The following is a 16679-nucleotide window of genomic DNA, read 5'->3' as shown; positions in this document are numbered from 1 at the left end:
CAGCAGACATTTTACAGTTGGAAAAAAAAATTTTTTTTTGAAAATATTGTTTTTATCTTGAGTACCTTGAGGTCTTGGCATGGGCAGGACCGTCTTTAAAAGGCAGTGCCTGAGGCCAGGCCTTGGGTTCATCCCAGTGGGAAATAGAATCAGCTGGGACTGCACCTCGGGGAAGGGGTTAGGCCAATCGGGGGCCCCTTTATGAAGGCAGGACGCCAGACCTTTGCCTTGGAACAGGACTAAGGACTTCAGAGGCGGGATCCTGTTGTTCTGCTATCTTCTTCAGGAACTCGGTCAGCAGATCGGGTGAGACAAGGTGAGGCTGCAAAGAGGCACAAGTGGCCCAGACGCAGGACAGGTGTTGCAGACAGCTGGGAACAGGTCGGGGGAGGGGAACTCCTCCTGGCTGACTGTCTTGGTGGCCGGCTTCCTCCAACCACACACCCCTGTCCGGCTCTGTGGGCGGTAGGTCTTCGCAGGAAAAACCAGGAGATTCGTGGCGCTCACAAGAAAAGTCCATTTGGTAACTTTGCCTTTAAAGTTGGTCTCAAGTCTGTGTTTCGGAGGCCTGGCTGACGGAGAAGCTTCTGTGCTCGGGGTTATGAGGAGCTAACCGGAAAAGCGCCTTGGATGGTAAGGGAGCCCCTCCCGCGCAGTTTTTCCTGGTGAAAACAGGTTACGGTTCTCATAAGAAATTTGTGAGTTACAAGGACTTGCAAGGCAGCCACTAGCCCGCACGAACGCGGAGGCAACGGAGGCTCGCACAGCCCGAGGACACAGGGACGTGAGCCTCAAGAAGAAAGGGGGCGTCTGGTTTTCAAGTAACACTTGGGCCACGGCCTGTCACCGGTGTGGTGGCTTTTAAGTGAAGAGCCTGCGCCTCCCCTGGGCATGGCCGGCTCCCTCCTCAGGCGGCGCCGAAGCGAGGTCCGTGGGGGGCCTGGGGAGCGCGGGCGCCGCACCCGGGACGCGACCTCGCCCTCCCCCGGCCCCGCAGGGGCCGCGCCAGCCTCCGCTCGACTGGGCGCTCCGGGATGGGGGAGGGAAGGCGAGGCGCGCCGGGAGGCGGGTGGGGGTGGCGGCGGAGACAGCGCGGTCGGGCCGCTTCAGGTTTCGTCCTGGAGCCGGTGGCGGGCGCGGCGGCGGGCGGGCCCGGCCATGTGATGCCGGGGCCGGGAGGTGGGCAGGCGGGGATCCAGTGGCAGCCGGCAGGCGCGGAGGGAGCGGGGGCGGCCCGAGCTGCGGGCGCAGCCAGCCGGCTCCGGGAGCGCGCCCGCGGCTCCGCCCCCTCCGCGCTGGCTCCAGCCTCCGGGGCGGCCGGGCGTTGGCAGCTTCGGGGAAAGCCTTCCCGGCTCCGGGCGGCGGCGGCGGCGGCGGGCCGGGGCGCGTTCCAGACGCCCTCGGGCAGGGCGCGGGCTGCAGCGTCTCGGTGGGGTTCCGGAGGCTGTGGGGGCCCTGGCTCCAGGTAAGTGCTCTTGGGGGCTCCATCCCCCGCGTCTCCTGGTAGCTCAGGGCAGAAAAGTTTGCTCCCCTCGCTCGAGTTCTCTAGCCCAGAAATACTCTCTCCAGGGTACTGGGGGACGCGAGGGGCAACAGAGGTGGAAAGGTGGGTGCCGTTGTGGGCTTAGTGGCGCGAGGGATCCTGCCGCCTCATTGCCCCTGGGGGACTGCAACAAGTGCAAAGGGCCGCACCGTCCGGCGCGGCGCGGCGGCGGCCGCTGTGGAGCCTGGGGTGGTTTGCGCCGGGCGGCCGGGAGAGCACCGAGAAGGCTGTGGCCCCTCTCGTTGCCGCTGGGGGGTCCCGGGATGGGCGGGTGGAGGCCCGGTCAGGGTCCTTTGAGAGCCACGGAGATGCACTCCTGAGGTGGAGGTGGGGGTGGGGGGCGGCTCGAAAGCTGGTTCCCCATCGGTGTCTTTGCTCCAGCGTGAGGGTCCTTGGTGGGGCTGGGCTCCCAGAGAGCAGACCTCACGGTACCAGCGCTAGCACTCTTTCATATGGAGACATTTGCTGTATTTTCAAAGGCAGCTGCAGACGTTTGATTACGAGGTGCGGTCGGCGTTCCGTCGGATTTTATTCTTAAGGGTTTGTGTGCCCCTTGAACATCTGGGATGTGGGTGGGTAGTACCCTAACCTTCTCCTGCTTAGAGTTTCCGGAGGGGGTCACAACGATGGGCTTGTGCTCGGCCGAGGAGGCATCCTTTCCTGTCGAGGCTGGGTAGAAGCTGGGTGCTGGGGCCGCCTTGGAAACCCAGCTCTGGTTTCCCAGACGCCCATTAGAGTTCCAGGAGAGAATCCATCTGCCTCCCTAGGAGCCCACAGTGACCCCCTATTGGTTACAGCTGGGTGGGTCACGGAAAGGCAGCAACATCTGTGTTTGCCCAGCTTCCTGAAATGACCCCTGCCTGGGTCTAGACCAATCTCTGCAGACCCGGAATTACGGTGGTTTACCACCAGACCCGCGCCAGTTGGGAAAGAAAAAAACCGCAAACCTTATAAAAAACAAAACAAAACGACACAAAACCTCGCCCTCCAGTCCCCTCCTCATTTATGGTCCTGGGGGTCTGTGATTTCCCGAAGCGTTCTCATCCTCTGTTCCTAGGACCTGGAGCTGTCAGGGAAAGCGAAATCCTGTTTTCAGAACAGAAAGGAGACCTGTCTTTACTAGGTTTTGTGGGTTGCTGTTTGCACATGACCATGCAACCAGAGTGAGAACTTAGGGGAAGGTTTCTGTATAAATTCTGGATTTTACGTATATCTTAATAAAACATCTCTATTTGCCTCCTCCTGATTAATGGCCGACCTAACTCCTTTGGAGTGTTTGGAGGACAAGAAATGAATACTGCAGAAACCTTTTGGAATTGCTTTCTACAACATAGTATTCCAGTGTAAGGGTCTGTAGGGAACTTTGTGTGATTATTGTGCTCATTAACTTTGATTAAATAGGAATTCGGATCACATCAGACCTCTGCTTTAGTGGTTGGGAAACTGAGGCACACAGCTTCTGGGTGTGTGACTCGAATGTCCTGGCTAATAGGAGAATGGAGAACAGAATTAGTGTTTGTTTTGCTTTTGACAGTTTTCTTCCTTATCTATCACAACCGTATAACCTGGTCAACCAAGAACAGGTTATGTAACGTGTCCTTAGACTTTGCTTTGAAGCACCTGTCCTGCCCTTTAAGAAGTTTAGAAGCACTTAAAGAGGGAAATGGTAATAAAGGCTCGATGAAATTTCATCAGTGGCCTCACTTGGGGTTAACACCTTTTTTTTTTTTTTTTTTTTTAACGTGTGCAGTACATAAGAGTTGAGAATATTTTCTCGTACTTTTAAAATGTCGTGTGGTGGCTAAGACGAATTAGGTAGAAACTTGAGGTGAGCTCTGATACATGACCTTGGGTGTATGCCATATGAGAAAAGGAAAAGTATCCTCAAAAGGTATTAAAGCTGGAACACAATACGTTTATGTTTGGCATTGTGTATAAAAACAAGTACTATATTGGTACTTAAGCTCTAACTTGAAGTCTGGCCAGAGTTTATTACTAAGCAGACTGTACCGAAAAATGAATGCTATAAATATTGGAAAACCCTGATTGGGGTTTGGCTTCAATGGTATTGCCAAATTATTCTGGTAAATGATGGTAAAGCCCAAATTACTCTAAAACTCTTAGGCTGACTAATTGTATTATGTGTTAATTTACTGATTAGATAGGACAGATGTAGTTGATAAAGGTTTTGTGTAATTGCATTTGTACTTTCATTGTTTTAGTTGAACAGAGAAGCAACGGGATAATTTTTTCATGTGACTTTAAGATTTGTTACAAAGAGGGACGCCTGGGTGGCTCAGTGGGTTGCGTGTCTGACTTCAACTCAGGTCATGATCTCTCAGTTCGTGGGTTCAATCCCTGTGTCGGGCTCTGTGCTGACAGACCCTGCTTTGGATTCTGTGTCTCCTTCTCTCGCTGCCCTCCCTCTCACCACCCCCCCCCACCCCCAGCTTGTGCTCTTTTAAAAATGAATAAATGTTGGGGCGCCTGGGTGGCGCAGTCGGTTAAGCGTCCGACTTCAGCCAGGTCACGATCTCGCGGTCTGTGAGTTCGAGCCCCGCGTCAGGCTCTGGGCTGATGGCTCGGAGCCTGGAGCCTGTTTCCGATTCTGTGTCTCCCTCTCTCTCTGCCCCTCCCCCGTTCATGCTCAGTTTCTCTCTGTCCCAAAAATAAATAAAAAACGTTGAAAAAAAAAATGAATAAATGTTAAAAAATAATAATAAAAAAGATTTGCTAGGAAGAGATGGGTCAGGTTGGGTAATTGTTATTTTGGGTTCTAAATTTCTGTGGATTTCACATCTAAGGCAATACTGGTCTAAGTTCAGAGTTTTTAGGGTCTGTTGTATTTTGAGCGGACTTTTGCACACTTGATGCTAAGACTTTTGGTAAAATGTCAGGTGCCTTTATGTGATAGTACATCTTAATCAACTGTAATTTTGTCCTTAATTTGATCTTGGCACAATAGTAATTTGCTTATTTCTAGCATTATTGCTCCTGGACTACTTCTCCTGGATAACCAAGATAATGAGATTTGACATAATTTTTTAAATGAGGGAAAGCAAAAACGTCACATAATTGAATATTGGGCATTTGTTCCAGTGATATTTGTTTGAACTCTTTTATCATATGTACTTCTATCCTTCAGAGGTGATTTCTCCTTAATTTTTTTTTCCTGAATTTGAGGTTTGACTTTTTTTTTTTAATTTTTTTTTTCAACGTTTTTATTTTTATTTTTATTTTTTTTTTATTTTTGGGACAGAGAGAGACAGAGCATGAACGGGGGAGGGGCAGAGAGAGAGGGAGACACAGAATCGGAAACAGGCTCCAGGCTCCGAGCCATCAGCCCAGAGCCTGACGCGGGGCTCGAACTCACGGACCGGACCGCGAGATCGTGACCTGGCTGAAGTCGGACGCTTAACCGACTGCGCCACCCAGGCGCCCCTTTTTTTTTTTTTTTTTAAACTTAAAAATGTTTACTTATTTTTGAGAGAGCACCAGTGGGGTACTGGCAGGGAGAGAGGGAGACACAGGATCTGAAGCAGGCTCCAGGCTCTGAGCTGTCAGCACAGAGCCCGACGTGGGACTTGAACTCACGACCAATGAGACCATGACCGGAGCCAAAATCGGCTGGTTCACCAACTGAGCCACCCAGGCGCCCCTAAAAGTTGTTTTTCATGTATTATTTATTTTTAGAGAAGGAGAGAGAAAGCACGTGCGTGCGCCTGCAAGCAAGTGGGTTTGGGGTAAAGAGAGGGGGGCAGAGGATCTGAAGTGGGCTCTATGCCGACAGCAGCAAGTCCCAGCCCGAGGTGGGACCCAAACTCCTCCAAACCTTTGATCATGACCCCAGCTGAAGTCAGGCACTCAACTGAGTGAGGCGCCCCTTGAGGTTTGACTTGTGTAGGAAGTTCATGTAAAAGTAAGGTTTCTTGAGAGGAAAACCTTGTATCTATGAGTGAAGGCCAGCATTGGTGGAGACCAGCAATGACCGGTTTACTTTCCTTGATAACGTGTCTAGAAGAGACCCTCTAAACCAGTCCTCAGGTAAGATTCTGCCGTGTTTCAAGAGGCAGGCTTTGTTTGAGAGGTGTGCACGTGACCATTTTACCTTCTTGAAAAATACCTCAAGGGTTAACTAAGTCTGTATATTAAAATTCATAGACCTTCCCTTCATATGTTAATCGAGAGGTAAATTGCCTGCTAATGACTTCATGGTTGAGCTCCTAATTTCATTGGCAAACACGAGTTACCATGCCCTTGTGCTTAAAGGCTTGCTCCTTTTCTTACCTCACTTTATAACTTCTTTAAAACGGTAACAAAGCGAATAGCAGTGGGGGCTCTGGAGCCAGACTGTCTAGTTAGCCCGCCTTAGCTCTGTCCTGGTTGTATGATGCTTCTCTGCCTGAGGTTTTCCATGGGTACCATGGGGATAATCATTGTAACCTGCCCCTTCGGGTTGTTGTGCGAGTCAGTGAGTTAATTCACAGCCTTTCTAGAAGTGCCTGGCAGAGAGGAAGTTCTAGAAAGCATTGGTGATGATATTTGTAACAAATGGTAAATAGGCAATTACAAAGTTTTAGCTGTAGCAGGTTTTCCAGGTTTCAGAAAGCAGTGAGAGGTCAGTGTGAAGGCGCCTAAGTCAGGAGTCTGGGATGGAGATGGCCTGTGATCTCCCAGCTGTATGAGTGTGGCCAAGTATGACCCCTCACGGGGTCTCCATTTCCTCCTCTGGTAAAACAGAGTAGACTGGATGGTCTCTAAGGACCTGCCAGTTGTCACAGTGTAAACTAATAAAATTCGGAAGGTGGGCATTTGTCAGTTCAGCCTTATTATCTTGGGCAATGCTGCCAGGAATGTACTGTCCCCAGGGTTGATACAGTACCTGCAGTAGTCTGTGAGCATTTTGATGGGATGTGGATTATTAAGACCATTAACTTCGCTCCTCTTCTTCCCCAGACGGTCATAGGTTGAAATGACTGTATTATCTTTCTGGACTTAGTCCAGAGAGATTTTACACAACAAAGTCTAGATCCCATGCATGCAGGTCATAGGCCACCCTGCTCCCTTTATTCCAAAGAGCTCCCTGTATTTTAAAGCGGTAATACAGCTCTTGGAAGCCGAGAGATAAGCTGGTGGATGTTTTCTGAATTTTATGATAAAGATTCCACACCTGATAAACAGGAAAGCCCCAGCAGGAATACTGTATGCTCCAGGACTTGGAGCACAGGAGGTCTTATTAAGGACTTAAAGGTAGTGGTGAAGGGGCACCTGGGTGGCTTAGTCGGTTGAGTGTCTGACTTCAGCTCAGGTCATGATCTCATGGTTCGTGAGTGAGAGTCCTGTGTCAGGCTCTGTGCTGACAGCTCAGGGCCTGGAGCCTGCTTTGGATTCTGTGTCTCCCACTCTCTCTACCCCTTAGCCACTCATGCTCTGACTCTGTCTCAAAAATAATAAAAAAAAAAAGTATTGGTGAAGATCAAGAGGTTCCACTGGGGCAAATTTCTGTCTTGTGTGGTCCCCTCCCACCCTTTGTGTTGTCTCCTGGCTCTTTGTCAGTTTCCCTCCTTTTCTTCAGCCTCCTGGTTTGCTGTATGACCAGATGTTAGTTTCAAATGGTAGGAGATGCTCAGTGATGGAAATTGTGGCTCCTTACTTTGAGCCCCAACCCAGGATTCCAAGCTTGGTGGTTTGTTGTTATCACCTGAATTTCGAATCTCTGGTGGGCCTAGCCTTTAAAAACACATTTTTTTTAATGTTTATTTTTGAGAGAGAGAGACAGAGTGTGAGTGAGGGAGGGGGAGGGGGAAAGAACCCGAAGCAGGCTCCAGGCTCTGCCATGTCAGCACAGAGACTGATGAGGCGCTTAAACTCACAAGTTGTGAGATCATGACCTGAGCCGAAGTCAGGTGCTCAACTGAGGCGGTCCTGGCCTTTTTTATAAAGGTGATAGACCTGGGTTTGCTATCTATTTCCTAACCTTGAGGGGTTTCTGGCATTCTACTTTTGAAAATTTTCAGTAAGGGATTTTTCTCATGGACTTCCTTTTCCCTATGGGCATGTCATTTGTCCCCTGCTGCCTCTTGTGGACCCTCTACTTACACTAACTACAACTAATAACTGCCTATGGAATAGGCTGTATGCCTGCTAACCGCTCTCACCTCACGTTTGGTCTCTTTTCTGTTCTCCTTAAAATCTGTTGCAGTCTTCAAAGCAAGCTCAAGCTTACTTCTTCTCAAGCTTCTTTTTTACTAATCTTTTGACCAGATTAATACAACTGAACTCTTTCCCTTCTGAACTCGTTAATACATGGCTGGTCGCTCATATTTATCACTGATCACCTGCCCCTGCTTTCCTTTTGGGCTCCTATGTGTTAGTCTTGACTTTCCGACCTAACTGTAAGCTCAGTGAAAGCAGGAGCCCTGATTTAAGCTGCCTTGTAGCATGTTCAGGTTGGTAATTTTGCTCTCATGTCTAGAAGTCCTTTTAGTTTACAGCATTCCTGCAAGGGCTAATGGCAATGTTTTCCTGTGTATCAGGTATGGGTTGCATTAGAAAATACTGGGATGCAGAGGAAGAGAGGTAAAGGTTGCTCAGGACATTAGATGACTAGTCTTTCTCAGATGGAAATGGGCAGTTGCACAGGCCTCTTAAGAAATTGTTCAGGGGTGCCTGAGTGACTGAGTTGGTTAAGCATCTGACTCTTGGATTTGGCTCAGTTCATGATTTTGTGTTGGTGGGTTGGAGCCCCATGTTGGCCTCTGTGCTGTCAGTGAGGAACCTGCTGGGGATTCTCCCTCAGCCCCTGCTCTCTCTCCCTCTCCTTCTTTCTCCTATAATAAATTAACTTAAAAAATTGTATGTTCAGTCTGGGAAAATAAATTTCTTGGCTAAAGTCAGAGTCTTAGGATTGAGAGAAACCTGAAAGTTATTCTTTAGTTTCTAGCAGGTACACCATCCCCCTGTGTAGCTTACTAAATATTTGACCGCTTGAATACTGTCCTTGAATATTTGGAGTGATGGGGAGCTAATAATCACAAAGACCCCCCCCCCCCAATCTAACTTTTCTCCCCCTTAAGTTGATAGATAAATACAAGCGTATGTATTGAGAGTGTACAACATGATGACTTATTATATATGTTGGGGAAGGATAATCCTTATACAGTGAAGTTCTTAGTGTATGTGGTGACAATGCTTAAGATCTTCTCTCAGGAAGTCTCAAGTAGACAATACTGGATTAACTCCAATACCATATTAATTATAGTTAGCATGCTGGATATTAGATCCTCAGAACTTAGTCTTGAAGGTCAAAAGGTACAAATTTTGAGTTGTGTGTTCCCATTTCCTCATTTCTCCCAGCCCCTGGCAACCGTCATTCAATTCTGTTACGATTAAACTGGCTTTTTATTAAAAAAAAGATTCCACATGTTATTGATAGTACACACTATTTGTCCATGCCTTGCTTATTTCACTTGGCATAATGCATTCCAGATTCATTGTTGTTGCAAAAGGCAAGACTTTGCTTTTCTCATGGCTGAGTAGTATTCCGTTGTGTATATATACCCTACTTTCTTCACCCATTCATCGGTTGGTAGAAACTTAGGTTGAATTTTGTCAAATGCTTTCTTTGAATCTTTTGAGGTCAGATTTTTATGAAAGCATTGTATCACATTTATTGACCTTTTTATTTAATATGTTGATCACTATAGATGCTTTTTTTTTTTTTAATTTCCACATACTGCGATTCCCTCTTCCACTCCCCAACTTTCTTCTTGTCACTGATACCTACTTTTATATCATAACGTTTGGAAAAGATACTTGATATTTCAGTTATCTTCAATTTGTCAGGACATTATGTTTTTTTTAAAAAACGATCTATACTTGAGTAGACTGTGTGTGCTTGAATAATGTGTATTTTGCTGCTGTTGAATGGAATGTTTGTATATGTTAGGTCCTTTTGGCCTACGGTGTACTTAAGATCCACTCTTTCCTTAGTGATTTTTTTTCTGTCTGGATCTATTTATTGTTGGAAATGGGTTATTGAAGTCTCCTAGTACTATTGCTTTGCTGTCTATTTCTGTCTTCATACCTGTAAAATTAATGTTTAGGCTTTCTGATAGTAGGTACACATAAAATTGTTAAATCTTGTTGATCAATTGATTTATATCATTGTATAATGACCTTACTTGCCTGTCATTATAAATTTTGATCTAACCTTTGTGTCCTAAGTATAGGGATCCCTGCTTTCCTTCAGTTTCCATTTGTGTGGAATGTCTTTCTGTCCTTGCGCTGTTAGCCTGTGAGTATTCTTCAAGGTTGAATCTTCTAGGCACCCATACTTGGGTCTTAGTTTTTTTTTGTTTATTCATTCAGCTGCACTGTTTAAAATGTAAACCATTTACATTTAGAGTACTGTAGAGTCCTTATTGCTAGAGAAAAACAACTTCTTGACATTTACTTAATTGCTTCCTGATTATTTTCTAGTTGCTTTTTTCTCTTCTCATGTAGTCCCCCTTGGTGAATTGATAGGGCTTTCAGGGGTTCTCCTATGCTTTTCCATGTGGGGTGAAATCCCTCTAGGGGATTGTTATTGGCACCAAGCTACTCTGGACTGGCAGGATGGAATGAATGACACAGGTCAGATGCTTCCTATGCTCTATATGGCCATCCTCCATTTTTTAGCTCCATAGGATTTCTCTTGCTTTTCAGGAGAGTGCAAAACTTTCCCAGAGTTATTTTTGTTGGTTTGTAGTTGTTTGTTCTTGGGGGATAAATGTTGGCACCGCCTAGTTCTCCGTCTTGTTGACATCACCTCCCTGTCCCCAGTGTATCTTTGGAAAGATTAGGCTGCTATACTTAATGAAGGAGAGAATTGTTTTTATCATAGTTTGTTGATGAGGGACCATTCTGAACAATTGACTTTCATGACATCCCCTTTGATTTAAAAACATGAATTAGTAGCCTGCTTTCAAGTCTTCTAAATTAGAAAAGAAAAACCTGTTCAGCTTTGCTTAAGTAACAGGATTTTGAATCCTCTCCCCACCCCGGGATACTGAATATACCCCAGTTTGCTATGGTTCTTAAAGTCCAGTACTTTCAGATGCTGTTTGACAGCACAGAGCATGGTAGAACCATTCACACTCTTGGCCAACTGTCCCACCCCTGTCCCCTTCTAGGAAGGTGGTAAAGCCTCATGGTTAGGATTGCTAGCTTCAGGTCAGAGCCGAGGACACTTCTGGCTCCACTCCTTCCTACCTTGTCTTGGGGAAGTCACTTAAACTTTAAATTCTGATTTTAGCTATTACTCTCATAGTTTTGTGAGGAGAACTCCATAAGATAGTCTATGGAAAGTGCTTAGCACAGAACCTAGGATAGAATGATTGCTTGGGGCGCCTGTGTGGCTCATTCGGTTAAGTGTCCGACTTCTGCTCAGGTCATGATCTCACAGTTTGAGTTTGAGCCCTGCAGTCGGGCTCTGTGCTGACAGCTCAGAGCCTGGAGCCTGCTTTGGATTCTGTGTCTCCTCCTCTCTCTGACCCTCCCGTGCTCATGGTCTGTCTCTCTCTGTCAATAATAAATACATGTTAAAAAACCTAAAACTAAAAAAAAATGATAGCTCAGATGAAGGCATTTCAACTATGGTATTTCTAAATAGCATTACTGACTCTTGATGGTCTGTTATCTCATAATTACCAAGTTTGTTTGTTTTTTTAAACACCTGTTGTTCTGAGCAGACTTGGGCAATTGGTTTCTTAGTCGTATGAACAGAACTGAATTTCTCAAAATTAATTTCCTGTATTTGGCTCTTTAACCTTTCAAGGTGTTTTAGATGGTTAAATTTACTACTTTTAGTTCTAAGTTTTGCAATGGTTTTATGAGTGTTTCTTTAATGCCTTAATGAAATAATAACACTATTATCTAGGCTAAAATCCTAGTCCTGAAGGCAGGGTAATTTGGTGTTTCTGTACAAATTTCAGATTGACGTCTACCAATTTCTGGTAGAGTTCAACTAGTTACTGTTGTACTAGGATCGAAGTTTTAACCTTCCATCTTTCATTAGAAACTACACAATGGAGCAAGGTTATTCTCAAGTGACTTCATCTTAGGAAATCCACACTGGTTCCAAGTGGCCACTGTTTCTTCTTTGAGATATTCAGACATTAGTCTTCTAATAATCTGCTGTGGCAACTTGTTTAGGATCAAAAGAGACCTCTTGGATCTACAGCTTGTAGAATCTGCCTGTTTGAAAATTGGAATGACTGGGGCATCTGGGTGGCTCAGTCGGTTAAGTGTCCAACTTCGGCTCAGGTCATGATCTCACCGCTCCTGAGTTTGAGCCCTGCGTTGGGCTCTGTGCTAACAGCTCAGAGCCTGGTGCCTGCTTTGGATTCTGTGTCTCCCTCTCCGCCCCTCTCCCGCTCACACTCTGTCTCTGTCTCTCTCAAAGGTAAATAAACAACAACAACAACAAAAAAAAAAAAAAAAAAAAGAAAATTGGAATGACAGGTCCCTGTCTTACAGGTGAAACCCATCATTTTCCATAGTTGCTGATTATGGCTGGGAAATCACATAGGATTCTTAGATTTTTTTTTAAATCATCATTATTTTTTTAATGTTTATTTATTCTTGAGAGAGAAAAACTGAGTGTGAGAAGGGGAGGGGCAGAGAGAGAGGGAGACAAAATCTGAAGCAGGCTCCAGATTCTGAGCTGTCAGCATAGAGGCTGATGTGGGGCTTAAACCCACAAACCACGAGATCATGACCTGAGCCAAAGTTGGATGCTTCACCAACTGAGTCACTTAGGCACCCCTTAATTTATTATTTATTTATTTATTTATTTATTTATTTATTTATTTTCACATACAGTGAAATAATAGTTGGGTATATAACATAAGCTCCTTCTAATCTATATTTTTGTACCTTTTTGGGTAAATACCTAATAGTGCAATTGATGGATTTTATGGTAGTTCTTCTTTTTAATTTTTTGAGGGACCTCCCCTCTCTAGAGTGGCTGCACCAGTTTGCATTCCCACCTATGTGCAAGAGGGTCCCCTTTACTCCATATCTTTGCCAACACTATTTGTTTCTTGCATTGGTAATTTTCGCCATTGGGCCAGGTGTGAGGTAGTATCTCATTGTGGTTTGGATTTGTATTTTCCTGATGGTGAGTGGTGATGAACATCTTTTCATTTGTCTGTCAGCCCTCTGAATGTCGTCTCACATAGGATTCTTCTTATCTCCATGTGTCTAGCAGCCTGGAACTTAAAGCAATTTAATGGTTTCTTCACGAAGGAGTTTCCACTTAGAGATGTTCTTTATGTCCTCCTCAACTGGAAAATCATTTCCCTCAAAGAGGAGATGAATTTTAAATAGAGAAAAATCCTCTGTATCATTCATTTCATACCAGTCCTAAGCAGACCTATTTATCTCTTCTCTGATGTTCTGGCTTAAAAAATAAATGGAAATAAAAATCTTAGTGTTTTTCTTTTTCTTTTTTCTTTTTCCTTTTTCCTTTTTTCTTTTTACTCCTCACTCCCCTCAGGTTATTTGGGGCTTTGGTTTGCCTGGCCTAACTCTTCAGAGCCTGACAGGCTAATTCTTTGAGTAAAAGAAGCAGAAAAGGGAGTAAAAAAACTATTCTTACCTTTGTGTGGAAAACCACACCAAACTAGGAATCAGGAGGCCTGCCTTTAGTCTTGAGCTCATAGACTGTGAAGGTCTCTCCATCCATCCAGAGAATGCCTATCCTTTCCAAATGGGAGGTTCTTGGTTTTTCCTATGAACTGATCTCTTTAGGCAGTGATTTCATTGAAAGGTGGGTGGTGGCACATGGGATGAAATGGTAGGGCAATTAAGGCCCGGTTTTACCATTCAGTAGAAAGTATAATCTATCTCCCTCTTGTTCAGAAAAAGCCACTTTCATAAGAATCAACTCCGCTGACATTTTTGTGTAGGGCTTTCCTGTACCTGCCAGATTTGTAACTGGTCAGAAATTCTCACAGATGGATTTCCGGAAGTACCTTTTGTACGAGTTACCACAGTCCTTAGAAACTTAGAAAGTTTCCTGCTGTCCACGCCTCATTCTTAGAGGCAAGTGACAACACACACAGCCTGTTTTCAACATTTTAATAGGTTTTTAACTGGTGGATTATTAAGGGGGAATACAGTAGAAGCAACTGGTTTTTTTTTTTTTTGTCACCCTAAATTGTTTAATAAGACTTGCTTTGTTTCTTTTGATCACCAGAACTATTGAGAGCCTCCGCATTGAAAATCAGTGTTAAGAATCTTTCAAATCTTAGCCATTGGATCTAATTATTACTTCAGGGTTACCTAGGTACTAATTTGGACTGAAATAGTTTATTATCAGATAAAGGTCTCATGTCTTTTTTTTTTTTTTTTAGCTTCATAAAATTTTGCTTGCCTCTTTTTACATAAGATTTTAATCTATTGCACATATAAATTGTTTTGCAATAAAAATGAATAATCAAGGCTTTCTTATCTACAGAAAGTCTCAAATTAACTTTTTACTTGGCTCGTCTTACAAAAACAGGAATTTATAGTACGGAAAGCCCAACTTTACCATGAACAGTTGAAGAAAAATCACATCTTGAAGAATGCCAAGCATAATTTGGCTACTTCAGAATATGCCATTTTGAAAAAGAGAATGACCTGTGTCTGTCATGTGCACCTGAATCCCTCTATCATTCTCTCTAGTTCCTAATGGATTATGGTTGGGAAATCAAGGTGTGTCTTTTTTGTATTAAAATGAAGAATAAGGGCTCCTGCATGGCTCAGTCATTAGGCATCTAACTTTGGCTCAGGTTATGATCTCATGGTTCGTGAGCTTGAGCCTCTCTTGTCTCTCTCTCCCTGTCTACCTCTCTCTCTGCCCCTTGTGAGATTCCCCCCCCCCTTCTCTCCCCCGGTCCCTCTGCCTCTCACTCACTTGAGCCCTCTCTTTCTCAAAAAATAAATAAATGAAGAATGAGCATTTTTTCCTTTCACATTGATAGTAGGAAAATTTATCTTCATAGGCTGTTAGGGCATCTTTGTTGATAAGCAGAAATTAAAAGTAACAAAATGTCAATTTTGTGCTATTTTTTTTAAGCTTCATTTATTAGAGCTAGTGTGTGAGCAAATGGGAGAAGGGCAGAGAGAGAGCAAGAGAAAGAGAGACTCCCAAGTAGGCTCCATGCTAACAGCATGCGGGACTCGAACTTTCTAACCATGAGATCATGACCTGAGCTGAAATCCAGAGTGGGATGACCAACTGACTGAGCCACCCAGGTGCCCCTGTGACATTCATTTAAGTATGGTGGTAGGTTCTGTGCAAGAAGAAAGTTTTTAAAGTCTGAGTATAACAGAGGCTGGAACAGAAGCGGAATTTGGGTTGAAATCTTAGCACTGCTACTGACTTACCAGGTGGGTCATGTGATCTCTTTGATCATTGATGGCCTTACTTCAAATCCATGGGGTTGGGTCAAGCCCTTCTCTTTGGTGTGTCCCATTCCTAGGCTTTGTTCTGTGGAGGCAATCATGGTGTCTTAGGTATCCCTTTGATTACTAGCCCAATGCTTGGTTCTCATTGCATTTTAAGGCACTTAGTTGGCAGCATCTAAATTGTTAAGGAAGTTGGGTTTGTAGTGTTGTATCTATCACAGGGAGAAATGCTTGCTCATAGCTTGAGATTTCCCATGTTGTTGTTTGTACCTCACTGCTCATGAAATATTTAATCAGCCAGTAGTAATCTAGAAATTACTTCATTTATTAAAAAATTTTTTTTAAATGTTAGAGAAACAGAGTGCAAGCTGGGGAGGGGCAGAGAGAGAGGGAGACACAGAATCCGAAGCAGGCTCCAGGCTCTGAGCTGTCAGCACAGAGCCCGATATGGGGCTCTGACTCACAAACAGTGAGGTCATGACTTGAGCCAAAGTTTGACGTTTGACCAACTGAGCCACCCAGGTGCCCCACAATGACTGTAAATTGAATTCTAAGATGACTGAAAGTGGATCTTAATTTGACTTTAGCGGATGGACCTTAATTTACTTATGTCCATTCATCTAGGCTAGGTGCAGAATATGTCCTGAAATGCACAGCGTTTTTGATGTCAAATTTTAGCTAAAATAAAGGTTGTAATTCATTTTCTTTCCTTTCCTCTCTCTTTTCTCTATTCTTCATTCTCCCTTTCCTTCCATCTTCCCTACTTTTGTTCCTAACACTTAATTTGGTTTTACTGTTTTCCACAAGAGGTATAGCAAATATCTAAAACCTCTTCTATTTCATGTATCTCCTATTTATACTAAAGAAAACACACTTGTCCTCATAAAAATAGTGATGTTTTTAAGGGATGACGTTCTTTCTAGTTTTCATTGAACCTCCTGATAAAGATAACTTGTTGATGTTTTGGAAATGGGACTTTATTGTGCTGGGAACTTTACTTGGTGGTTATAGGGGCTCTAAATCCTCTTATCCAGGCATACTTTGCAAAGTATTTCCACTCTGGAGTGTTGGAGAGTTACTCTTGAGTTTTGACCCTTCACTGATTTGAGGTTAGTATCATGTAACTATTAATTCCTAAAAGGGAGGCACATACTGGATACTGGAGGCTTAGTGGTAAGAGGCTTGTTACAACCAAATCAGCACCCATTAATACAAATAAATACATTGTGGTGTGAGATGGTGTGGGGCAGGGCATTCTCAGCAGCGTGGTATGATGGGGACCAAAGTATCGTCCATTTTTTTCCCCGCCATTCCAGTGTTCTAAATCTATATTTATGAATATGTATTTGTGTCAGTGATAATGAAAATAAGCAAGTTTAAGAAATAAACATTTTAATGAAATTCTGTACTTCATTGTAGTTCACACATAAAATTGGAATGCCTGTCAATTGGCAAAATTCCATCACAAACACTTGAACTTCAAAACTTACTGTGTTACCCATGCACCCCAATGTTTACAGCAGCACTGTTGACAATAGCCAAAGTATGGAAACAGCCCAAATATTCACTGACAGATGAATGGATAAAGAAGATGTTGTGTGTGTGTGTGTGTGTGTGTGTGTGTGTGTGTGTATACGCACACACACACACACACACAATGGATTATTTCTCTACAATCAAAAAGAATGAAATACTGCTT

General features: G+C 44.2%; 1 protein-coding gene across 1 annotated transcript in view; it reads left to right on the top strand.

The window, feature by feature from the left end:
* Window positions 1-1355: 1355 nt before the first annotated feature.
* Window positions 1356-16679, top strand: part of ARHGEF28 (Rho guanine nucleotide exchange factor 28) — a 306764-nt gene continuing 291440 nt past the window's right edge. The window contains exon 1 of the mRNA XM_058729755.1: window positions 1356-1465. The gene's annotated coding sequence lies outside the window, so the exon portion shown is untranslated. The remainder of the gene's footprint in view (window positions 1466-16679) is intronic.

Source organism: Neofelis nebulosa, chromosome 1 (assembly GCF_028018385.1).
Source record: "Neofelis nebulosa isolate mNeoNeb1 chromosome 1, mNeoNeb1.pri, whole genome shotgun sequence".
Lineage (NCBI taxonomy): Eukaryota > Metazoa > Chordata > Mammalia > Carnivora > Felidae > Neofelis > Neofelis nebulosa.
The sequence above is the reverse complement of the archived record's forward strand: the minus strand, read 5'-3'. Positions and strand labels throughout refer to the sequence as shown.